A 21,018-nucleotide genomic window follows, 5' to 3' on the forward strand; every position below is an offset into this window, starting at 1 on the left:
CCGAGGGGGACCACAGCACCTACCGCCACACTTGTTTGTTCTGTTGAACTAATTTTTTTCTCTGTCTTTTTTCTTCTTGTGTTATAAAGGATGGTTCTCTGTGTACGGCAGGCATAATTTTGGAAAATGAAGGTGATATGAAACCAAAAGGAATCAATTTTAAAGGACAAAAAATTGCTTCTTCCCAAAGACTTTCCTGCTGCCGTGTTCATAGCCTTGATTAATTGGGGAAATGTTGGTTAGGGGCCCTGAAATAGGAGAATCAATGGGCTTCCTGCTTTGGTTCCAAAACAAGATCTCCCTTGAATAGCATCCATAGGTTTGGGATTCTTTCTAATTAGAACGTGTGGAATTGGGGTAGAAATGGAATCAGGTCTCACCTATTTCCTTTCCTCTCCTTGAATTTGCTAAACTTTACAACTAAACGATTCTGCTGCTTCCTGGAAAAGCAAATAGCCATGAAGGAAGGGAAGGTAGGAAAGAAAGGAACACAATTGGGTGGGGTTGGGAATTTGAATCTTGGCACGAGTTTTCTAGGTTTTCTCTCTCAATTTGCATCAGTTCCTTTTGGCCCTGATGTTATCTCAGTTTTCCCAGGACAGAGAAAAACCCCACAAAACTTGTATTAAGCATTCACCTACATGCCTCAACTGAATCCACACTGAGACTGCAAGTGATTTAGTCAGGCTTAGGGCTAGGCAAGGCAATGTGGGATGGGGCAAAGACCAATGATTTGGGAGTCAGAGGGCCTGGGTTCAAATTCTGGGCTCTGATGCTTCCTTCCAGTGCAACCCTGAACAAGTGGTTTTTCCCTTCTCTGTAAAATGAAAAGGCTGAACTAGATGACCTCTAAGGTCCCTTCCAGTGCTAGGTCTAGGGGTAAGTCAGGCAGCCAGCTAGGGTACAGAAATGCCTTGACCTGCTGGTCTGACCAAGTGCCCTGAGGAAACTCCACTCCTCCATCTGTCCAAAGAAACTTAAATGAAGGGAAGAAGTGTGTGTGAGAGCGTGTGTGTGTGTGTGTGTGTGTGTGTGTGTGTGTGTGTGTGTGTGTGTGTGTGTCTATCTTCACTGGTTTCCCTAGACAAAATCAATTTTCAGCCCAGTGTTCTGAGCCCTCCCCAGTACGTCTCTCGGTTCATAGGCCTATTTTCACAGGCTTCAAGGTTTAGCTCTTCTTTAAGATGCTTTTCCTGACCCTTCCAGTTTCTGGTTGGCTCTCCTTCCTTAAATGACCTTGGATTTGCATATCTCTTTAAATGTTACATCACTCAGTAGAGTATAAGTTCCTTGAGCGCAGGAGCTGTTTCATTTTTGCCTTGGAATCCCCAATGCCTAGCACATCGTAGTTGATTAACAGGTCCTTGTTGAATTGAATCAACTTTTCCATGTCTATTTTCTTTCGTTTGGCTAAGAAATCAGGCCAATAATGATTCTCAAAATCCCAGAAACATAGATTCTAAGGATCAGAAGGGACTTTTAGAAGTCCTGCAGTTTAACTCTACCACCCCTCCAGAAGCATCAGTATCTTCTACAACATCCCATACCAGCTTCTATTTGAACACTATCAGTGACAGGGAGCTCATTACCTTATAATGTGGTTCAACCTGTTGCCAGACAGCTCTAATTGTTAGCAAGCTCTTCCTTTAAATTTAGCCAAAATCTGCCTCCCCATTGGTCCTATTTCTGCCCTCTGGGGATAAACAGAATAAATTTAGCTCCTCTTCTCCTTCAAATAGTCAGTCAATCAACAAACATTTAAGCTCCTACTAAGTGCCCAGCACTGAGCTAAGCAGTGGGCTTTTTTTAAAAAAAAGAAGCAAAAGACAGTTCCTGTCCTCAAAGAGCTCACAGTCTAACAGAGGAGACAATAAACAAAGAAATATGTATAAACAAGGTATATACAGGATAAATAGGAAATAACTAAGAGAGGGAAGGCACTAGAATTAAGAGGAGTTAGGAAAGGCTTCCTATAGAAGATGGGATTTTTACTGGGACTTGAAGTAAGCCAAGGAAACCAGCAGATGGAGATGAGGAGGAAGAGCATTCCAAGCATGGGTACAACCAAAGAAAATGACTGGAGCTGAGAGATGGAGTGTTTTGTTTTAAAAATATTTGAATACAAATATTTGAAGACTGTCATGACTCCAAAGTCTTCTCTAGGCTAAATACCTCCAGTTCCTTCACCCAGTCCTTATACAAGTAAGGTTTTCAGTCCCATAATAATAATAATAACAATAACAGCTGATATTTACATAGCACTTCAAGGTTAGCGAAGAAATTTACCGATGTTGTCTCAATAGAAGCTCTCACCTACCTTGTGAGACTGATATTATTGATAGTATCATTCTCATTTTACAGATGAGGAAACTGGGTCTCAAAGTGACTTACCCATGGTCACCATAGTATATGAGGCAGGATCTGAACCTAGGTCTCTCCTGACTGCCAGTCCAATATGCTCTCCATTATACCACACTGCCTCTCAATCCCTCACCTTCCTGGATTCCAGTGAGTCCAAAATATGGAGTACAATGGGGTTGCCTTCAAAGCAATGAACAGACAGCAAAAGAGAAAGACAAATCAAGTTATTTCTGAGATATCAAAAAGCAGGAAAAAAAGGCGATGAACTACGTAGAGGCCACAAGTAAGATAACCTCATCAAATATCAGTGAACTCATCAGTGGTTCACATGGTCTCCACATTTGGTTTTGGTCTAATGGAGACTGTGGACTCAGATGCCTCCAGGCCTCTCTTTTTGAAGTTCTGTTATGGCTATTCAAGATCAAAAAATTACTAAAACTCAGCCATCACTGGTACTAGGCCAGTATTTTGGGGAACTGATTTCAAAGTTGTGGTAGTATTTTATGTGTCAAAGTGATATCAATGAAATAGCAGAAAGGAGCCATAAAGTTATCATCAGGAGATCGGGGTTTCAGCCCTGACTCTTTTAATAACTAGCTCTGTGTCCACAAGGAGGTTAATTCATCTCTCTGAGCCTCTATTTCCTCAACTGTAAAATAAAAGTTTTGCACAAGATGAGCTAGTAGACAGTCTGCTGACTGAGGTAGCATGGCAGCCATTGTAGTGCTGGGATCAGAATCAGAGGATCTGGGTTTGAATTCTAACTATGCCACTTACTACCTGCATGTGACCTTGGGTAAGTTCCTGCAGGACTTTGCATTTCAATTTCTTCTTCTATAAAATATAGAATATAAGTTCCTTGAGGGCAGGGGTTCAGTTTGGTTTTATCTCTGTATCTTTAGTGCCTTACACATAGTAGGAATTTTTAATAAATGCTTGTTTATTTGAATTGAATTGAAGTGAGAGCTGGACTAGACTAGTTAGAAGGGATCTTCCAACTCTAAATCTTACAATCTGTGATCCTATGACCCTGTAACTCTAACATTCTGACCCAATAAAAAAACAAATGGAACATAACAAATGAGAAATACCAAGTAAACAGCTATACTCAGAACCAACTGGAATCAAAGGCATTTGGGGAGGACCAGCTTACCCAACAAGAAATGACGAGGCCAATGGCGAGGGCCAGGCATATTCAGGAGCCCAAGGTCTCAGGGTAAAGACCCATTTGGACGAGATGACAATGCCATGTGAGAAGGTACAGGAACCATGGCTCTCACTTACCATGTGCTGTCTTTGAGAGAAAAAGATGTCTCTCCAGACTGAGCCACTGAACTGACCCAGTAGGATGAACGTTGAGTTGTTTTTTAGTTGGGGAAACAATATGTACTGATCCCTGAAGCCATCTTCTTTTGCCCTCTCTCCCCTGGGAACTCATAGGATGGAGTTAAGAGCACAGTCTGTGACCATGGAAGAGAGAGAAACAATTTTAGTCTATGCAGTGATCAAGCTGGTGGAGGTTTAACTTTGCTCTTGCCTTCCAACCCCTAACCCTGTTCTTCATCCTCACCATGTCCTCCCTTCCATCTCTCAGTTCTTTCCCAGGTCACCAACCCACACTGACCTCCCTTGCCTACCTAAGGCTTTCCTTCCCGGCTTTACCTACCATCTATTCAGTATATTTGCTAAATACACAGGCGGTCTTCCCCCATTAAAACGTGAGCTCCCCAAGGGCAAGAATCTGATATATTTCACCTTCCTTTGTATCCCCAGTGCTTAGCACAGTACCTACTGCTTAATAAAAGCTTCTTGACTAAATGACTAAGGGTTGCTCAGTGCCAGGCTCTGACCAGGAGGTAGCACTGGGGACTTCTGAGTCTTGGGCCACACTGGCAAGAGCACTAAGAGAAGCAGAATGAATAAACCAAATTGGTGAATAATGCTGAAATCATTATTCTCTTTATTTGAAAAGTATTACTATATTTATACAGCGGTGGCATGAAATAGGGGCCGGAGTGCTAGATTTGAAGTCAGGAAGACCTGGGTTCAAATCCTCCCTCTGCCTCACACTGGGAATTGTCACTTTACCTCTCAGCCTCAGGAAACTCCCCAATACTTGTATACTAAATTCTAGACAAGTTACTAATCTAGGTTGGTGGAGGGAGCTTCCAAATTGATGAAATCAACAAATGTACTGGCATGTGTATATTGATATTTATGTTTGAACATAAAGGCCTTTGGTCTCTGGAAATTCACAACACTTCTGGAAAAATCATGAAGTCATATCGGGACAGTTCAACTTGGGTAATGCTGGAAAGCGGTGCAACTGCCCCATTCTCCAAGCCCACCCCCTCCCAACTCTTCAAACCCTGTTCAACTATTTGATCCTCACTCCTGGCCAAGAATGGACACCATCACCTCCCTGAAGCAGGTCCTCCAGGACCTAAAACAAAGATGTGAGATGACTCACATCTTTCTTGGGTTTTATTCATGCTCAGTTATGACCTCCAAGCAGGCATTCTCAAATTTGTATATTGAGCCCTGAACTCTCTCACATCTTCAGACCAGCAGTATCTCCAAGGGACCTACAGGACAGCTCCACCTGGATGTCTCAACTAGCTGCCTCAGTGCTATTTCAATTCAATTGTATTGCATCTCAGGGGTGGCCCACTAGAGCCAGCTCAAACCTGCTTTCAGGAGCCAATCGTTAAATTTTCAGTATGAGCATTTATACCTCACAAATGCTGCAAATCAAGGCTTGAATTATTGTCCTGTTGATTGTTGATTCCCAAGTGATGGAGCAAATGTTAATGACACAGATTAAACTTATACATGTATCATGAGTACACTTTGATTATTTTGGAGAGCCAGTTGTTAAACAATTACCAGCACACCACTGATTATATGTAACAGGCTTTCACCCAAAGCCTGGTGCATTTTCAGGTGATTCCTTAGGGATAAGTCCAGATTGGTGGAGAAAATGATGACACAAGGCTACAAGCCTACATGAGGGAAGAATTGGTGGAGAGCTTGAGAGAGGAGAAACATTTTTTTCTTCAAGAGCACACATATGGTATCAGACTCTCTCTGGGACCTACTCCAGAAATGGAGGAAAAACTGGCTCCTCAATATGTCCCTGATTTCCAGATTGTCTCCCTGGAGACTTCAGAGAGCTTTTCCCCTTGGGTGAGATTAGGGCTTCTCTTCTGGTTTGGGTGGAGATAACTTGCTCCTAGCAGGAGAGTTTATTCACTCATGTATTTTTTGGTACATTTTGTATAACTTCTGGAATTTCCATTTGCCATTTTGCTTGGATGAGTGGTTGGAAGAAGTTAAACTAGTAAGTGTAAGCTAAGGGCTAGTAACCAGAGAAGCAGATTTTGTTTTGAAGCAAAATCATGCCTTATATAAGCAACAATTAGAGGTCAGATAGATATAATTTTAGTCCAATATCCTCCTAAAGGACTAAAGGAAGAAGTGCCTAGTCTTGTGGCCCTTCTCCTACTCCCCTCAAGGCAGGAATCATAGTCTCCCTTGAACAGGGGTGGGCAAGATTCCAAAACTATGATATCTATAAATGCTTCTCGCGAGCCACATTTAGACCATTTGGACATACATATCTTATATGGGTTGCAGACATATTACATATATGATTATGGTCATATCACTCTGTTCAAAACCCTTCAATGGAGCCTAAATCAGGTTCAAAATCTTTTTGGCTCTACTCTGAGATCGACTTGCTGATGGGTGAGCCCCTTCCCTTGACCCCCATATCATGAGAAGCCCCGACCTCTCTACTTCTGGCTCACTCTGGTCTGTTCCACCTCCACACTAGCTGTCTTACCCTGATAAGAATGACTCCATCCTGAGACCTTCTATTCTTCCCCCCTACCCTTTACAATTCCACTTTATGTATTGTCTTCCTCTACTAGAATGCAAGCTAAATACTGTATTGTTTTTTATGCCCAGAGCTTTGACAGCTATAGGTAGTATAATGGAGGCACTTTTTGACCTAGAGTCAGGATGAACTGAGTTCAAATCAGGGACTTACTAGCTGTTTGATCCTGGACAAGTCATTTAACCTCTGTTTACCTCAATTTCCTCAACTGGAATGAGGATAACAGCACCTACCTTGCAGGATTGCTATGAGGATCAAATGAGAAGATATTTGTAAAGCACTTAGCAGAGTTCCTAGAACACTGTAGGTGCTTAATAAATGCCTATTCCAATCCCTTCTCCCCCGCCCCCTGCCACCTGCCCAGAACTTAGCAGAGCACCTGGCACATAGTAAGTGGTTAATAAATGCTCTATCTATCTATTGCCAGGTATTCAAGGCTTTGCACTATCTAGTCATTCTACCTTTCCTAAGGTTTTCCCCATCCCTTTTGTCAGAAATGAAATTCCCCTTGGGACATACATAGCACTTTGAACGTCTCTTATGTCTTTATCACGTATGGCTGCGTAGTATAGCTCGTGGCTTATTCCCCAACTAGGCTGTAAGCCCCAGAGGGGTAGGCATCATATCTTATCTCAAACTTTGCATCTCCCCCAAAGCTTAGCCCAAGGTTTTGCAAACAGTGAGCTCTTAAGAAATTATTTTTGAGTAGAACTGAATTAGGAGGTTTCTGTTTCAGCTTAAAACTCATCCTGCTCCTGTCAGGCTAGAGTGGAGATGGGGTCTTTATCAGCAGAGCAGTACTTAACGCAGGGTAGGTGACAATGTGAATAATGATTTGAAAATGAGATTTGTGGACCATCCACAATACAGATCATAAAGAGCTGACTGGTAGAGATAAAAAAGTAGTCTATTTTAGGTGCCACTAAATATAAGTCACCTCTGGATACATTTTTCACAGAATGGCGCAGGATTCCAACAGAAAAAGGCTGCTGGTCGTTAACAACACTCAGAAATTATCTTCAGAGTTGGATATCTGCTGCCTACCTAAGGAGCCTGAAGCAAAACCAGGCACCAGCTGAAATCAGCAGTGGAAGGTCAGAGCTATTTGCCAAACAGAGACGGGTAGAATACTAAGGAAAAGAAAAGAGAAAAACTCCAAAGCAGGGTACCTGACAATATTCTTTCAATTTCTGTAAGAAAGTTGGAAGGCATTTGGAAAGTGACCAATAATCTTTCCCAGGAGCTTTCTGGGAAAGGGGCAATAATAACCTTGGCACTGGATTCTATGAAACTGTATGTAGGTAACATAGAGCTCCATTGGATTCCTCCAGACAACCCTTCCTTTTACAGAGCTGATTTCTCAATAGACTACTGCAGAAGACAAAACTTGCCTGAAACTTGTCAGGACTAAGATTTGATTCCAAGCAGTTGGGAACATCCGATGCCATATAAGGAGAAGAGGCTTGAATGAGGACCCCCAAGCTCATGACTGCAATATGGTCCTAACTGGCCTCCCTGCCTCAAGTCTCTCCCTACAACAAACCATCCTCCACAGAGGCACCAAAAGGGAGGGTCTAGTCACTCCCCTACTCAAAAACCTCCACTGGCTCCCGATTACTTCTAGGATCAAACACAAAGTACTGTTTGGTATTTCCAGATTAACTAAACACAGCGCGATCAGGACAAACTGCCCTCCTTACTGCTCCTCGCTCGCAGTACTCCATCTCTCATCTCTGTGCCTTTGCACTGGCTGTCTTCTCGGCCTGAAATGTCCTCCCCCTCCTCACATCTACCTCGTGGAATCCCTAGCTGCCTTCAAAGCTCAGCACAAGCACCTTTCATTATCCCAATAGCTGCTCATGCCTCCCACTGTAAAGAACCTGAAGAGATTTTGGACATACTTTTACATGTATGCATTTATGTTGTCTCTCCAATAGAATGGAAGCTCTTTGATGGCAAGGACTGCTTCATTTCTGTCTGTGTATCCCCAGCACTGAATAAACAGTTATTGACTGACAGCTTGACTGAAGTCAACAGTAGAACAGGCTACCTCATTAGGTAGTGAACTCCCTGTCACTAGAAGTATTCAACTAGAGTCTGGACAACTCTGTGTCAGACATGCTACAGAGGGAATTCTTGCACTGAATAGGAAGTCAGATTAAAGCACTGATAAGTACCCTCAGAGATCTAACAAACACATGAACTCATTCTGCCCAATGAGACACAGCTTGGTCACAGCAAAGGTGGGACCTGGACCGAAGCCTCCTACCTTCTAGTCCGGTATACTTTCCATTATATCAATAACCAAAGAGGAAAGAATGAGCTCACCTTGGCCCCCTCAGAAAGCAGAGTAAACCAAGAGTAATAAAATTCCATTATTGTAAAGTTAGACTGAAACCAAGGCAATTTCAACCTGCTAAATGTTGCTTATAAGTAAGAAGTTGTCCCTAATGGTGTTAGGTCTCGCTAGGTCCACTAGTCAAAGGCACTACTTCCTTAAAGGAAATCTTCCATAAAAGAGCTACAGCATGCTACTACACTCCATTACTAATCACATCGATTTACTTTACTTGAGCAAATTAGAGGCTCCCATTATATAAAGTCACCTTTCAGGAGGGTTAAGTGGACTGTTGTTACTGATAAAGACAATATCAAAACTAGCATTACTGGCACAATTCTAGATGGCAGAGCATACAGAGCAGGAAGATGATTAAGCAGAGTTAGTACGGAAATGATAAGTAGGTTATGTTGCATAATCCCTTCCTGGGAGACTTACAATTACTCCTCAACAACACAGCTCCAATGCCAGCACAATCACTTACCTGTTTCTCTACAAGAACTGGATCCACATCTTCCATGTGTTCAGCAATAAGGAGTTCCTTTTGACCTCTTCATGAAAAGGCTGAGCAGCATCCACTTGGAGCCCTAGGCATTCATTCTAGAAGCCAAACAGAGCCTGAACAATTACTGGAGAGCAGAGGATGTTTTCATCAAGATGGTGGAATGCATCAGTTGAATAATTAACGCACATTTCATAGACGTCTAGGAAAAGGAAACCAAAAACAAATACAGTCTGACCTATAGTCACAACTGAATATATCAGGAGGTTTCTGGGGGCCTGTGAAGTAGATGTCCAAAAGCCAAGGGACATAAATGCTCTCAGTGATGGTATAATCACAAAGAAAGTTCAGGAATCAATGATATGCTGACCTTCAAATCAGGCTGCAAATTGTAATGTGGCAGTATTACAATTTGGGTGTGGGTCAGCATGGGAATGCATACACATCAGGACTTACAGGCAATGCATTCACCCCTCACTTCTTAAAACTGTTCCGAAATGTACTTGCCTGTGGCAAGCTGTAATTATTAGCACTTTTTAAAAATGAAAATTGTGGAAAATAACAAATGGACTATTCCAGCCAGTCAGAGGTAGAATGTCTCAGGCCCCATGTCATGTGGACTCTGAATGGGCAGGCAGCTTCCAAGAGGCACTTCTCTGCTCAGCAAGCAGCTACTAAGTGCTCAGCAGTAATAATGGAGGGACACATGATTCTGACCAAGCATTTCAAGGTCTTAAAATCTGTGATGCTTTTCCTATGAGAACGTAGCCATGGCCCCCCTCAGAGATGGAGGAACACTGTGGGCTTTCATTTAAATACCGATTATGTAAGCTACCAGCACCTGTAGAGAAAGACATGAAATACTTTCAATTCAACTTCCACAAATGGGAAACAGCCCATTAGAACACAGCTTGGCTGACACTGAGGAATCAGCTTGGAAATGAATTTAAATCAGCTTTTCCATAGGTTAAAATGAATGCAATTCCTTTCTTTCTTTTATCAACTTTCTCAAATTAAGCAGAGCAGATGTTCTAAAGTCACACAATACTTTTTATTATTATCAATTTATTGAACATATTATAAACTATTTTCAGTATACTTCTTCATATGCAGGACCACCTCTGACCAGGCGCTGTAGCGAATTCTTTCCAGGTCCTCTTCCTGACTTCCCTAATTTTGTCAGTGTCATTCCATGAAGATCAGCCAGTCCAAGCCCATCATTTTACCAGGACTGAACTGATGCCCAGAGAGGTAAAGCCATTTAGCTGAGGTCACACAGCTAATAAACAGCAGAGTCACAAATCAAATCCAACGCTCTTTCCATTATACCATTATACCTTACTTCATCCTACCTCTTTAGATCAACCGATTTTTGCCTGCTAGTCTGGATCCTGTTTGCTGTCCCAGATCAAGCTGTTTCTCAACCCCTCAATTTTTACTCTCATTGACAACCCATTGGTATATCTTAGAGTAACATATTTCTCTACCCCTCATCCCTCCGCAGGTCTCTGGTGCATGGAGAGAAGAATAGGAAACTAGTCTCAGGGACATAGAGAGAGGTATCAGGTCCCTGGAAATGGGGAAGTGGAAGGCCTGGAAAGTAGGGCTCCTGTTTTGGGGTTCCTGGGTCTACTCTGTGATCTTAGATGAACTACTTAATTTGTCTGCGCACTTATCTGTCCTCTTGATATAGCTATGGTTAGCAAAGTGCCATGAGATCACCAAAGAAGAACATTGTGAAAACACAATCAATTAACTAACCTATCAACTAGAATTCATTTAGCACATCTGGTGTATCAGACACTATGCTAGATGCTAGAGATACAAATACAAAGCATGAAATAGTATGTACTCTCAAAGAGCTTCCATTCTATCAAAAGATGGCTGACTCATGAGAAAGGTGAAGAGAAGCTTAGGCTGGGGCCAAAGAGCCGAAGCCCCCAAAGAGTAAAGCCAACCCATTCTCACTAGCTCCTCCTTGCTCTTCAGGCCAAAAGCGCTCCTATCAGTTTTGAGCTAGAGAGGTGCCTCTTCCGGTAAAAGGGAAAGATGGCCCCTCTAGTGACCAAACAACTGCAATGGGAGGACAAGGATTTATGTGAAAACTATCTGAAAGCTTTAGTGGCCAGAGACGGCTATGAGCCGACAGTGAGACCTGGCTGCTACTGAAAGTCAGCTAGTCCGTTGGCAACATCAAGTAAAGCACTGGCCAGCAAGGGAGGGTGAAGGGAAGAAGGCAGCAAATCCTGGCCATATCCTGTCTGTAATACACCGTGTCCACTTCTGATACCATATTTTAGGAAGGATGTTGATAAGCAGGAGAGCATCCTGGCATAGTTAACCAGGATGGTCACAGGACACTATAAAATTCGAGCTCAAAAGTATCTTAGAGGTTATTTAGTCCAAATCCCTCATTTTGGAGACAATAAACAGAAGTCCAGAATGATTAAATGGCTCATCCAAAGTCACAGAGCTAGGAAGCAGCAGCAGAACTTGGACTTGAACTCAGGACCTCTACCTTTAGCCAGTCAAGGACTTAATTAAATTTCATTTTTGTTTTAGGAGGTTTATGTTAGGACAGTGTTTAGACATTCAATGGACATGCCATTCAAGGACTGCTTGAAGGAATCAAGAATGTTTGACCAGGGATGGGGAGCAAAATATGTAGGGTATAATAGATGTCTTAAAGTAATTGAAGGGCTTATTACATAAAAAAAAGGATTAGATATGTTCCCCTTGGGCCCAGAGCAGCAAATGCAATGAGGAGAAATAGCAGTGGGGTAGATCTAATCTCTGTGTGAGGAAAAACTGCCCAACAGAGTTACTCACAAACAGAATGAGTTGCCTTGGGAGGTAGTGGATTCCCACCCCCAGCATACCAGAGTTTTTCAAGCAGAAATCGTTTGTGGGGAATGTTCTAGAAGGGCTTCTTTAAATCTTAGGTACAAGCTGGACTAGGTGACTTCTCTGGTAACTTTCCAATTAGAGGTGGTTGGGGAGGAGAATGATGCTGTGGGAAGGCCCATGGGAGAGACTACACCCTACCTGATTGTACTGAGCAGGGAAAAAGTGGCCGCTGCTATAAGGTCCTAGGGCAGTGTGGCCTCTTGTGTGGGAGCAATTACTTTATTTTGCACAGAATTGGCAAGGCTGGTATAGCTGTAGAAAACACAGAATCAGGAAATTGAGAGGATGCCCATCCATTGGGGAACGGCTGAGCAAGTTGTGGTATATGAATGTAATGGAATACTATTGTGCTCTAAGAAATGATGAACAGGCTGACTTTAGAAAAACCTGGAAAGACTTATATGGTCTGATGCTGAGTGAAGTGAGCAGAACCAAGAGGACTTTATACACAATAACAGCCACGTTATGCAATGACTAAGATTGTTAAACTGAACCCTTCTCAGCATTAGGAGGATCTAAGACATCTCCAGAGGCCTTGGGATGGATAATGCTGTCCACATCCAAAGAAAGAACTATGGAAGTCGAATCGCTCTCACTTATTTTTACCTTCTGTTGAGTTTTGTTTCATCTTTCTGATGGTTCCTCCTACTGGTCTTAATTTGTACTTACAACTTCACTGATGTGAAAATATGTTTAATGGGTGTGTAAATGTAAAGCCTATATCAGATTGTGCGCCGTCTTGGGGAGGGGGGGGGAGGAAAAGGGAGAAAAATTTTCAACTCAAAAGCATATGGAAAAAATAAAAAATAAAAAATAAATTAAAAAATCATGACACATTACTCTAAGGGAGTAGAAGTGTCACTATTGCCTTCTGAAAAAAAAAAAAAAAGAAAAGAAAATACAGAATCAAACAGCTACCCAAATGTGAAGCCGGTCGCACAGCTCCTACCTACCTACTACAGTAAAACCCCAAAGTATACACCAAACCATGAAATGATCAAGAAGTCCAGTGAGAAAACACAATGACATCCTCCACTCAAGAACTATGCAGAATGGCAGCCAGAAACCCAGGAGCTTCAAGAGAGCACCAGATCAACCAGGGAAGGTAAGAGTGTAGCCTGCAAGGCTCTATGTCCAGAGGCAGCAAGAATGTAGAGCTCTCCTGGGAAAGACACAGGACATTTAGAAAGCTTCAGGGTGGGAACCTTGAAAGCCCCACAGAGCAATAGTGAAGAACAACTAGCAGAATGCTGACCAGTGTTATGCAGCAGCGTTCAGACCCAGATAGCTCAGGCCCAGGACCTCTGAAGTCCCTAACACTGTCCCGACACCAGAGAGGGCCCAGTAGATCCAATGATCTGAACCACAAAGATCCAAGGGAGGGGTTAACCCCAAGAGGTAGAAATCAACAACAACAACAAGCTTTTATTAAAGTGCTTACCATGTGCAAGGCACTGCGCTAAGCACTGGGAAAACAGTTTACAGTCTAATGGGAGAAGATGACATATAAAAGAAAGATGAAAAGGGGGTGGGAGGAGTAGGTACCTGAAGTAGGGGCATGGTAGAGGAAATCAGAAGTGTAGCTTAGACAGGTCAGCACAAGGACCCAGAGGGATAAGGGCAAAATGAAGGAGGGCTGACCACCCTACCCAAAAGTGCAGTACAAGGCAAAGCCTAGCCCTGGCACAAAGCCCCTGTTTAGGAACTAAAACTGGAGAGATAAATAAGTAAAAATATACTGACCAATATATAAATTACTTTAAATTTAACTATATAAGAACCACAAGCAGAGATTCAAAGGAAAACATACATTTTCTACAAGGACTGCATGAATACCTAGCAGAAATTAAGCAAGAGATACAAAATGAAATAAAAGGTCTTAAGGAAAGAATTGGAAAGAAAATAAGTACCTTGGAAGAAAATGTAGTAAACCTTACTGAAGAAATGGACTCCCTGAAAACTGGAAGAGACCAAACAAAAATCAATGACTCCATGAGACAGCAAGAAATATTAGAACAAAATCAAAATATTGCAAAAAATAGAATAAAACGTAAGTGATCTGATATAAAAAAACAACTAACCTCAAAAATAGGTAGAGGAGAGATAATTTAAGAATCATTGGACTCCCTGAAAACTATGGGAAAAAAAAGAAGCCTGGACACCATCTTTGAAGAAATCATAAATGAAAACTGCCCAGACGTATTAGACCAAGAAGACAAAGTAAGATAGAATCTACCATTTACATCCTAAAACAAAAATGAAAACAAAAGAAAAAGTCCCAGAAATGTCAGAGCTAAAATCCAGAGCTTCCATGTTAAAGACAAAACATTTCACATATACAGAAGGAAGAAGTTCAAGTTATCAAGGAACTACAGTCAGGTTCACACAAGACCTGGCAGCTTCTATTAAAAAATGGAGATCTTGGAATACAGTATTCCAAAAGGGAAAGATATAGGCTTACAACCAAGAATAACTTACCCTGAAAAGCTGCGTATACTCTTACAGGGAAAAAAATGATCCTTAATGGATTAGAAGATTTTCATGCATTTTGGATGAAAAGACCAGAGCTAAGCAAGAACTCTGAAATACAAACACAAGACTCCAGAGAAACTTCAAAAGGTTATTTGAGCAATCAGAAGGTGTTGGAGCATGGTATAATGCTGACATTCTAACAGAGGAAAAGAAACAAATGTCCCTTCTCAGCCATAATGTTTTCAAAGGGTAAGGAGGGAGTTAAATAAAAACAGAGATCCTAGGGGTGGTTTGGTTCTGTTTGAGGGTCTGAAGTGGAGAAAAGAGAAGGGAGGGTAAAAGGAAGAATATATAAGTGAAGAAAGGGGGAAGGAGGGAGCAAAATTTGCTATTTTTCATAATCGGGATGTATGAGAATATACAAGTATGGAGGAAAGGGGTGAGAGGAATTAGCATCAAATGAACCTCATTTTTATCTGGAGTAGAAAAATGAGGGTTTAACACACATATATTTGGTATACAATACACCAAATTCCACAGGAAAACAAGCTGGGGGAGACAGAGGGTAAGGGGTGGGCAGGGAGAGTATGAATTAAGAGAAAGAATAATACCAGGAAGTGGGTAACTGGTGCAATGGATAGAAGGCAGGCCCTGGAGTCAGGAAGACTTGAAGCCAAATCCAGCCTGGGACACTTATAGTTGTGTGACCCTGGGCAAGTCACTTCACCCTGTTTGCCTCCTTTCCTCATCTGTAAAATGAGCTGGAGAAGGAAATGGCAAAACTCTCCAGTGTCTTTGCCAAGAAAACCCCAAATGGGTCACGAAGAGTAGAACATGGTGGAAAATGACTCAACAACAACAACAAAAGTAATACCAGGGAGGGAATATTCACAAGCAAAACAAAAGTTCTTATCCTGAATGGAGATTAAAAAGGGGAGGAGGAGGAAAAGAGAAGAATGGGCAGCCTCTTAGACAGTTGGGGAATGGCTGAATAAAGTACGGTATATGAATGTAATGGAATATTATTGTGCCATAAGAAATGAAAAAAGAGATGATTTCAGAAAATGCTGAGTAGTAATTGATTCATTGTGAATTGAGGAGAATCAGGAGAACAATTTTTATAATGACAGGAACATTGTGAAGAAAAACGACCCTGAAAGACTTAAGAATTCTGATCAAAGCAAAGACCAAGGATGTCTCCAAGAGACCTATGATGAAGCATGATACCCACCTCTTGATCAAAGGTGATGGACACAAGATGCAGAAAGAGACAAACATAATTGGACAGGGCCACTGTGTGGATTTATTTTGCTTGACTAGGCTGATTTGTTACAAGGGGGTTTTTTTGTTCCTTCCTTACTCTAGGTTAATAAAGTGGGGGGTGGGGGTGGGGGGAACAATATGAGGCCAAGAAAAAAAGAGAGCATTGTAACCTTCATAAAATGTGCAAAAGAGAACAGAAGGAAGCACAAACAGGCCAGTTTTGCGTAGAATTGATTATAAGGTGGTTGGTTTTTTTTTTAAAGCAAGGAGTATGGAATGAGGATTCAGAGTTTCATAGAGAATATAATTTTGTGGAAATGCTCTCTTTTGGTGTTTAAATTCATATTAAAAAATTACGATTTTAAAGAAGAGTATGAGGGGAGAAGGGAAGCAGAATCATAGAATCATAGAGCTGCAAAATATCATCTAGTACAATCCTCTAATTTGACAGAAGAGAAAATGGAAGCCCAGAGAGGAAGAAGAACTTGTACAAGATCCCATATGCAGTAATGTCTCTCATATCTAGCTCTTCCTTTCCATCCTTTTGTCATGGTCCTACTTCAGGCTATCACTTCATGCCTAGATTAGTCAATAACCTAACTGGTCTCCCTGACTCCTGTCCCTCTCCCTTCCCCCAAGCTAACCTGCATACATAACTTTCCTCATTTACAGTTGGGCCCCAATCCCACCTCTGCCCAGAAATCTTTACTAGCTCTCAGTGTCCCATAGGGTCACAGGGTCAAAGGATTTTGAGCTGGAAAGAGATAAGTACAACTCATTCATTTTCCAGATAAGGACAAAGTTCAGACTTCTCACTCTGGCATTTAAAACTCTCCATGATCTGGCACCACCTTACCTATTCAACTTTGTCTCTCACTACTACCCAATGCTACAACTCTCTCATTCATTACATTGTGAGCTTCTTGAGGACAGAGACTGTCTTTTGCTTCTTTCTGTATCTCCAATGCTTAGCACAGTGCCTGGCACATATTAGGTGCTTAATAAATGTTTAATGCAGAGCAGCTAGGGGGCACAGTAGATAGAGCACTGGCCTGAAGTCAGGAGGACCTGAGTTCAAATCCAGCCTCAGATGAAACACTTGACACTTACTAGCTGTGTGACCCTGGGCAAGTCACTTAACCCCAGTTGCCTAATAAATAAATAAATGAATGAATCAATGGATAAATAAATAAATAAATGTTTAATGCATTGAAATGGAATTCACTTTTCCTGTGTACTCAGTTCTTCCAGTTCTGCTTTTTCCACTTTGCACTATTTCATAAAGGTCACTCTAAGGGTTTTTTTGGTCACAAATAATTTCCTTAATACACTTAGAAGCCATGATTTTCTTGATGTGGGTACTGATACCACAAATCACAACCTATCTCTGCCTACATAGATCTTTGAGTAATTGCTCTAACCAAAAATTCTGTCACTTTGTGACCTGGTGAGCCTTTCTGAACTTAGCTAGACTGGTCCTCCAACAACAGAAAGCCTGTCATTAAGCCTATATTTGAAACCCTTTCAGATGGGCAATCCCCACTGGCATAACCATGGAAGACCCATGATGCCTCAGAGATAAAACAGAGAATATGATAAATGCATAAGAAGTACCAGGTGACATGAGGATTCAGAAGGACAAAGAGTTTCCAGATTGGGGTAGGGAAGGGAAAATTCCTGCAAAGCTTAATAGAGAAGTTGACATTTGAGCTGGGTTCTAAAGGATGGGATTTCAACAGAATGACAGAGAACACAAAATTATATTTCCCCTTTTACAGTAACTTTCCCTGTTTGGACTTCAGATTCCTCATTTGTAAAATGAGGGAGTTACATGAGATCTAAACCTATGACATTATTATCATACATTAGGGCCTAAAGGTCACATAAATTACAAGTGATCCTAGTCTGTTAGCATTCACTAAAGAAATAGTCAGACTTCCTTTCTAGTCCCAGATCAGAAGGTATGCAATTCTTCATCCATTCAGACTTCTGACTCTAGGTGTTCCCTTAGATTCTATCCTAGACCCTCTTCTCTTCTATCTTTATGTACTTTTCTTAATGGTTCATCAGCTAACGATCATATCTATGGCAATGGCGCCACAGTCTTTAAATCCAGTCCTAATCTCTCCCCTGATTTCCAATGCCACCTCACCAACTGCCTACTGGATGTCCAAGAGGCCATCTCACCAACTGCCTACTGGATGTCCAAGAGGGAACTCCAACACAGTATGTCTAAAACAGAACTCACTATCTTTTCCCCTAAACCCATCCCTCCTCTGAATTTCCCAATTTCTATTGAGAGGATCACAATCTTTTCCCACCTAGTTTCACAACCTCAAAGTCATCCTTAGCTTTTCACTTTCCCTAGCCATTCATATCCAATCAATTGTTAACTTCTTGTCCATCCAAGTTCCACAACATCTCTCCCAAACAACCCTTCCTCTCTGGTCGCATGGTCATCATCCTAGATTAGGCTCCCATCACCTCTCAGTTATACTACAGCAGGAGATTCTTAATAGGTTTCTCAGCTTCTCTCTCCACTCTCCCATCCATCATCTACAGAGCTGCCAAAATAATCTTCCTAAGGCACAGATCTGACCTGGAATCAACAATCTGCAGTGGCTCCTTCTTGCCTTTAGAATCAAATGGAAAACTGCTCACTTTGGCATTCAATGTCTTTCACAGTCTGGCTTCAGCCTAACTTTCCAGACTGACTTCACATTATTCCCTTCATGTACTCTACATTCTAACCAAACAGGCTTATTTGCTATTCCCCAAACTTGGTATTCATTTCATCTCTTACCTTTGCACTCTGATGCCAAACTTTTCTCATCCTGCCAAGGATCCCTCCAGAGCCCACCATAGCAGTCAACAAATATCCACAAGTCAGCACTGTGTGCTCAGGACTGTAGTGAACACTGAATGCCCACAGTAGAAAGAGTTCTAGTCTAAACATCAGAAAATCGGGGTTTGGACCCCAGCTATCTCACTTCCTCAATGTCAGAACTGAGCTAATTGCTTCTCCTCTCTAGGCCTCAGTCACCTCATCAATAAAGGGGGATAGGGTGAAAAGGCCACTGGACTTGGATGTGGACTCTTCCACCTGCTAAATGTGTGACCTTGGGCAAATCATCTCTCCTCTCTGGGCCTGAGTTTTCTCATCTGTAAAATTCAATCATTCAACAAATATTTAAGCACCTACAATGTCACAGACACTGTGCACCAAATGAGAGGGCGAGGCTAGTTAAGCTAGTTAAGATCCCTCATAGCTCTAATATTCCAATTCTGTAGGCTTAATAATGCCTGACCTGCCTCTATACAGGGTTGTTGTAAGGATCAAAAGAGATAATATATGTGAACAAGTTTGATAAATGGTAAAGAACTCTATAAATATAAGAGAACATTACCACTAGTCTGTGTCCTTGAAACTACCAGATCTTTTTAAAATACGAAATCCTGAAGAAAAGCCTGCAGGCAGAAGCAAGCCATCCCAGTCACCTGAACAAGCCATGCACCAGGAGCACGGGGGGCTCATAATATTTAGCTTCAGGAGAACCTTTTATTTCTGGAAATGGATTTCAATTTACAAAAAAAAAAAAAAACAACACACTTTTTGAAAACAGAAAAAGGAAGATCATCCAAAGTAGGAGTTTGCCTTTTTGAGATAATCACATAAATTAGGGCCATTGGAGAAAGTCCATTAAGTGAGTAGTGAAGCAACGTGCAGGCATAAAAAGAACTATTTGATTATAAGTGAACAAGTACTCCTAGTCCCTTACGAGAAAAAAAATGGTTGCGTCATGCAGCAGCTGATAGGTTATCTCCAGGTAGCTGGAAGTAGAAGGAACATTAGAAGTACCATTTTTTCAAGCTACCAGAATTTCTGTACCTCTAGATTCCAAAGATAAAGCAGGTTTATAAAGATGCTTTAGAATTAAGTGAATTTAATTATCTTCTATTTCTTTGAAAATTATCAGCACATGCTGGGTATATATATATGTGTATTGACCTGCCCAGCTCCCTGTCCCTGCAAAACTGAGGTCCCCAAACTTCCACATGTAGATCTGGCCCTATACAAGATGCTAGTACCAACTTTCTCCCTGACCAGGAGGATTCCAAGAAAGCCTTAATTAGAAGTGGGCCTAAGCCATAGTTTCACTGAGGCCCTCCTCAATGGAACAGCCAGTAATGGAGCCACCCTTCAGTGATCTTAAGGCCAACTGTATCTCCTAGATCTTCATGAGGCTCAGCATCAGCTTCTCTATGTCTGTGAAGAACTTTGTGTTCTAAAGACCTCCTCCAGGCCAATGTTGTCTTTGGGAGGTATGTATTGAGGGCAGGGAGGAAAGGTGAACATAAGTACCCTCTGCCCTTCTCCAATCAATCAAGTAGCAAGGGTTCACATTTAGGGTTTCCTAGGTGCCTAGCCTGGGATATACATACACACATATATATATACACATATATACACACATACATACATACATATGGTATGTGCATGTATATATATATATATATATATATATATACACATATATATATATATATGATCTATGTATGTGACTACCAGAAACTTTTTAACTGTCGAAACAGAAGACAGAAAATAATTTCATAAACCAAAACATTTCCTTCAATGATTGCTTGTCTAAAACTATAAAGCCCTTTCAAGGAGTCCTAAAACATACATTCAAGAATGACTCATCTTAGGTCATTGAAAGCACTCAGCTTTGCTTCCTGACCCTCAAACAGCCAAGGCCTGTTACTCTTAAGTGCCAAAGAGTACATTACAGTGTTTTTCTGGGGAAATGTACGTACAGAATGTTGTATAGAGGTCTCAGCCTTTCTACTTCCCATCTGATAGAATTCATGTAGCAGAATATGTATTTACCATAGTTACTCATCCAGGAAAGTTGTCATTTTCTGAATTGGTGGAGTTTGCTTTCCTGCCCCGACTTGAAATGCTATCACTTTTGCCACTAGAGGAACCTGGGGAGGAGGCCAAAAAGTTGCCAGCTAACAGAAACCAAAGAAATGTGAGACTCAGGAGAATACAGCAACCATAGGACTATACTATCCATTGCCTATATTGGCAAATGGAAGAGGTAGTAGGCAGCTGCACCCTCTAGGCCATGACTGTACTAAAGATTTCTTTTTTGCAGTTTACCTTTTCACTCTTCTCTCTGAGCCTTAGGACCAATGAAATTCCATAAAGCCAAATCCTGCTAAGTTTTATATTCTCCCTTAGTAAGAAAACCAGTGAGCTCAAATGGAATTATA

General features: G+C 41.5%; 1 long non-coding RNA gene across 7 annotated transcripts in view; it reads right to left on the bottom strand.

Annotated features, from left to right (window-relative positions):
• Positions 1 to 21,018, bottom strand: part of LOC110199992 (uncharacterized) — a 115,416-nt gene that overhangs the window by 65,333 nt on the left and 29,065 nt on the right. For 5 of the 7 annotated variants that reach the window (XR_002322136.2, XR_013483736.1, XR_013483739.1 and 2 more), the window contains 3 exons: positions 9,082 to 9,301; positions 3,646 to 3,821; positions 2,392 to 2,541 (listed from right to left, as the gene is read on the bottom strand). This is a non-coding gene — a long non-coding RNA (uncharacterized LOC110199992). The remainder of the gene's footprint in view (positions 1 to 2,391; positions 2,542 to 3,645; positions 3,822 to 9,081; positions 9,302 to 21,018) is intronic. The other 2 variants (XR_013483738.1, XR_013483737.1) reach the window with 1 other exon arrangement.

The sequence above is a fragment of the Phascolarctos cinereus genome, unplaced genomic scaffold (genome assembly GCF_003287225.1).
Source record: "Phascolarctos cinereus isolate Bilbo 61053 unplaced genomic scaffold, phaCin_HiC Scaffold_8;HRSCAF=390, whole genome shotgun sequence".
Classification (NCBI taxonomy): Eukaryota; Metazoa; Chordata; class Mammalia; order Diprotodontia; family Phascolarctidae; genus Phascolarctos; species Phascolarctos cinereus.